The 5,459-nt window shown below is 47.0% G+C and overlaps 1 long non-coding RNA gene across 2 annotated transcripts; it reads right to left on the minus strand.

Annotated features, from left to right (window-relative positions):
• Positions 1-325: 325 nt before the first annotated feature.
• LOC149997541 (uncharacterized) lies at positions 326-2,856 on the minus strand. 2 transcript variants are annotated; one of them, XR_016514105.1, is made up of 5 exons: positions 2,665-2,856; positions 2,415-2,517; positions 1,305-1,503; positions 1,017-1,109; positions 326-883 (listed from the first exon to the last, which is right to left on the minus strand). It is a non-coding gene; the product is annotated as an uncharacterized LOC149997541 (long non-coding RNA). The 2 variants fall into 2 exon arrangements; XR_016514106.1 differs by lacking the exon at positions 1,305-1,503.
• Positions 2,857-5,459: the final 2,603 nt, after the last annotated feature.

The raw sequence follows: 5,459 nt of genomic DNA on the forward strand, positions 1-5,459 counted from the left end.
TCTTCTTGGGTTGGAGTAGAGAAACAACGCAAAGTATTTCCAACCCAAGGATGTGTGTTAGGAATCACATATGCAAACTCTATCAAGAAGGAAGTGATTTAAAAAACATACCGTAGTCTTACCTGTTAGAACAGAAGTGGCTGAGAGAAGACAATACGGGAAGAGAGGCCAATTAAGCTGGAGCAGGGTGTCTCAGTCCCGGCGCTGTGCACCTTTTGGGGCTGGACTGTAGGGCACGGTGAAAGCTGAAGTTCCAAAAGGAAGGCCAGCTCGCTTGGCCGGGATCAGGTATTTGCAAGGTCTTGTCTGACCAAATAGGAGGGCTGGAGCCGCGCCGGCTGGCAGCAGCAGGAGCAGGGGACATCCTGACTACTAGGTTAGAGCAGGAGCTACTTGTGAGATATCTGAGAACGCGCCGCCTGCAGCTTTCTCAGGGGTTTCTCATCAGTTTTGTTTCTTAGAAGTTTCACTTGTTAGTTTTCCCTCCTGACTGCTGATGTCAGTAGCTGATGTACTGGAACATTATAAATAAACTTGGTGGACTCAGGCCTGTGTCACTGTCTCTCCATCCGAGGGCAACGGGCCACCGGACCCCCGCTTTGCATTCATCTTGTGTCTTGTGTCTGCGTTTTTCTCTGAATCTCCAGGTCGACACGCTCTCTGGTCTCTTAGGTCCGACATCGCGCTGCGTGGGCCGCGGCATCGGACCCTTCCCAGTTGCAAGGGCGACCCTGTACACGGGACGTTTAGCGGCCTCCCTGGCCGAAACCGGCTAAGTGTCGGGCGTATCCTCTTCACCCCTCTGCCCCTGTCTGAAAATCAAAAATGTCTTTAGACACTGCCGGCTATCCTCTAGGAGACAGAACTGCCCTTGGCTGAGAACCTGTGAGGCAAAGAAAGAGATCTGCTTAGTGGAACTGATTAACATCTTGGAGGACCCAGCGGTCTGTTATGAAGAAAGAGCGATCATGAAGGCCAGAGGGGACAAAGGTGCTGAGAGGGGCAGGGAAGCACACCTGGGCCAAGGCGCTCCTAAAGAGGGGTTTGGTGAGCAAGGAGATGTTTGAGCTGCTATTCCATCAGAGACAGTGACTGGGGCCCAGTGAAACCTAAGAGAGGAAAAGCAATGAATTACAAGAGAGGGGCCAGGACTGGCATCTGCAGGACCGGGACCCCTGCTGCCACTGAGAAGCACCTCCTAAAGCCGAAGACGCACAGCCTTCAACTGGCAAACTACTCGCAACGATTGGGACAATCAAATGACTTCAGGAAATTTGAACATTCACGGAGGGAAGATCGGGTACCTCAGTGTCAAATACACAAATCACGAGACGGTGACCTCTTCAGTGACACGGGTATTGCAGGTGGAGATGCAAGTCACTTCCCAGGCTCACAGCCCTCCCGCAGTTTCCATCTCACTCGGCAGAACCTAAAGCCCTTACACTGCTGCAGGGACCCCTCGGCGACCTGGCCGCTGTGGCTTCTCTCACTTATACCCTGTGACTACCGAAAGAATGAAGCTCAGGAGCAGTCTGACATTTGACTACTAACTCTTCTGAGTCCTGGAAGAAACGACCCTCTGCCAGCAGGTGTTCACTCAGCACACGGCTCCTAAAGGAAGCCCAGATCTACCCAGGCGTGAAAGACCCTTCTGCCTGAGAGTGAGCAGAGGAAACTATTGGGGAATCTTTTAAACTTCTTTGGATCTTAAATTAATTGGAGAAGTTTGGCCTTTTTACCTTAAACACAAAAAGGCAAGACAATTTGACTTTAGACTTTCATTTCTCCATTATGGAGACATCCAGGTTATCATTGACTCTGACTGCAGAGTCAATGGCAAACTGTAATCAATAGTGTGTGTAGTAACATAACTGAGATGGAGAAAAGAAGAGGGAATGCGTTTTTTTCCATCTTGCGAACAGCGTGGCCTCATTGCTTAAATGGCCAACACACAACTGGGGTCCTTTACAGCACCCCCTTTCTAGCAGAAATCTATAACGCCACCAGCACTGCAGAGACCTATAATGAAGCCTTCGGTTCCTAAGGGTGGACACAGGACCGTCTTAACAGACCGTTCCTTTCACTCCACACAGGATGCAGCCCCACCCTTGTTGCCTGATCAGAGGCTTAGTGGTTAATGCCAGTGAATTAAAGACAGGGATTCTCAGCTCTGGCTGCACAGCGGGAGAGCATTTAAAACATGTCGATGTTCCTGACACATCCCTAAACATTTGGTTTGCATTTGGTCAGTGTCGATATTTTTTAAAGACAGTACAGGGGACACTGAAGTCCAGCCAGGCCCAGCCCCACCAGCCTGAAGGAACGAAAACCGCAGGGATGTAAGTGAGTCTGCCCATCCTCCACCTCCCACGTTTCCCTGAGGAGGAAGACTCCTCGCCTCTTGCCGCACGTACCTTTTCCCAGGATGGTCAATGGCTGCCTTAGGGACACAGTTCCTGCTGGGTAGAGCCAGGGTCAGAAACACTGGAAATTTCATGACTGCCTTCCCTTTCTGCCCTGTTGAACATGAGGCAGAGGGCCTAATGGAGTGTGTGTGACCTGCAGGTTCAAAGCCCCACTGGGTGACCGACCATCCCAAGGCTAGGACAGCAGAGAGGCCCAGACGCAAGCCAGTCTGGCCCGCACTCCTCAGCCCCGACTAACCACGCTGACTCTGACGCCCATGTGTCTGACGACCTGGTTCAGAACCTGGCGGGGGGAAGAGGAGATAACCTGAATTCTCTCAGTGCTGCAACGGACTCCATTCTGAAGACAATGAATACCAAAAGAAGGGTCTGAGATGCCCACGTGCTGATTTACGTACCAAAGACCGGAGATTGCTTGCTCTGCTCTAACACTGTGAGAGACCAGAGGGAACTGCAGGCATTCCACACCAGTCTTTCTTTACTGCTATGTGCAAGCCCGCCCTGCCGCTGCTGAGCACCAGCCCACCACATTAAAAGGAAGCCCTGTTCCTCAAAGCAGTGTCTTGTTGACAAGACACAGTCCGTCGGGTAGAGGAATAAAGATTTCCTTGCAATATACTTTACCTCTACAGTGGTTAACAGGGTTTCCTGAGTGCTCCTCTTAACCTCCGTGGTTTTCTCACAGCACCTACAACCACATTATAAATATGGCTTTTGTTACACACCAGTGTTTTCCACATCTGTCTCTCTGTCTGTCTGTCTAGCTAGTTAGCTATGTCATGTGTGGCATACCCAGACCATTCTTGATAATAACTTCCAAATTCATATCTCAAAGAGTGTAGTACTTGGCAGAGTGGGCTTTCAGTAGAATTTTCTGAAATCAGTACAAATATATGTCTACATGAAACAGAATACAGAATCCAGAGACGAACCCACATTATACGGCTACTTCACCCACAGCCGAGGAGGCAAGGGTACACGACGGGGAAGGAGAGCCTCTTCAATGGTGTTGGGAAAGCTGGACAGATACACGTGAGAAACGAACACTGGACAACGTTTTTACACCGTACACAATCATAAACTCAAAATGCATTAAAGACTTAAATGTACGACCTAAGAACCATTAAAACTCCTAGAAGAAAACATAGGCACTTACCTCTTTAACGTCAGCTCTAGCAATATTTTCTTCAGATGTGTCTCCCCAAGAAACAGCAACAGTAGCCGTTAGATGGACCTAAAGGGTGTTATACCAGTGAAAGAAGTCAGACAAAGAAAGACGTGCACGCTACGATTTCACTTCTATGTGGGATCTAAAACAAAAAACAAAAAACAAAACCAACAAAAGAAATCAGAAACAGACTCACAGATGCAGAGAACAGGCTAATGGTTGCCCTGGGGTGGGAGTGGGGGATGAATGAAAAGGTGAAAGGGATTAAGAGATACAAACTTTCCGTTATAAAATAAGTAAGTCATAGGGATGTAATATACAACACAGGGAATACAGTCAATAACCTTGTAATAGTTTTGTATGGTGACCTATGGCCACTAGATGATGGTCAATCTAGTACGGTATGTAAATGTCGGATCCTTACGTCGCCCAGCACCTGAAAGTAATGTAAGATGCTATGTCAACTATACATTAATTAAAATATCTGCAAATATAATGATACAATAGTACAACATATTTCTTTCAGTCACTCATGATGGTAATTATTAGTTTACTTTGACTAGACTCTGCCCCATTAAAAGCTGAGTATAGAGACCTATGGTGGGAAAGCTACAGGGAACTGCACATTTCTTGTAGCAGACATTCGAGGTGGACCGTAAGCTCCTTTGGGAAGGCATATGAGCCCGACTGTGAGCGCCCGATAGGAGTTTCAGCAGTAAAAAAGAAGAGTTAGCTAGAACAGAGGTATTAAAGGCAAAGGTGGGAGGCTTCCGGAAGAAGTTGGGAAAGACAGTCCATAGGATATACTGGAAGAGGTCCCAGGTTATCTGAAAGAAGGGGAAATGATAATGATTTTCACCCAGGGTCTGGCCCTTAGTACTGGCAAAGCACTGAGATGTAATTCTAGCAATGAATTCTATAACCTATAGAAATCGACTATCCAAATAAGCGTGCCATCAAAAATCATCGTCTTTACCTTACGTTCCATCACTTACCTTCCGAAGATGCCTTCAACACCAGTAATGCCCATCCCATCCACGATATCTCTGGCGAGTCTAAAAGGACTGTTTCGGGAGCAAGAAGGAGTTTACCTGGTTCAAAAGCAACTTCTAAGTGAAAATTACAGTGAGGTTCGGAGGCTCCACAGCAAACTGACTTTCTTCCCAACTGGCACATAAACTTTGCAGAGGCACCAAATGACTCGTCACCCGATCCCCTCAGTACTACAGCGCACACTAGTTTATTCTCTTTCTGCGCTGCCTGACTTCCTCATCCCTACCACTGTTTAGAAGGTGCACCTCCAATAAAACACACATGAACTACTTCTGGACAGAATTAGAGAAATCTTGATTAAAAGGTGATTTCAAAAATGAAGTAGTTGCAGGTAGAATTTAAAATGCAGAGGACCGATATATAAAGTCATTTTATATTCATAATATCCTTCATCTCTCTCTTTCCAAGGTAATTCCATTTTACTCTCTTTCAGTAAACCATTTATGCGGATTATACTGTATAGTTTCTAATTTCCGAAAACTACACCTGCTTAGAAATCTTAAATTCCACATTCTAATCAAACCTCTTCTCCCGCACACTTATTAAACAGTCTTCAGGCTCATCGAGAGTTTGAGTCTATTGGCCTCGCCTCCTTCTCTGCTCAGCTCAGAGCACAGACGGCACGGCTGACTGCTCTCACTGTACTTGAGAAAGCCATGCCCCACTGCACCTCTCATTTCAAACTCAAACTTAGACTACTTATGTCTTTTGTATTTAAAATACAGAGGTTTCAGTGACAACCAAAAACGGAGGACTAGCACTGAACTACAGCCCCATTCAGCAGATGCCACACCCCCGACCTGCCGCTGCTC

The sequence above is a fragment of the Furipterus horrens genome, unplaced genomic scaffold (genome assembly GCF_987537825.1).
Source record: "Furipterus horrens unplaced genomic scaffold, mFurHor1.1.pri manual_scaffold_11, whole genome shotgun sequence".
NCBI lineage: Eukaryota > Metazoa > Chordata > Mammalia > Chiroptera > Furipteridae > Furipterus > Furipterus horrens.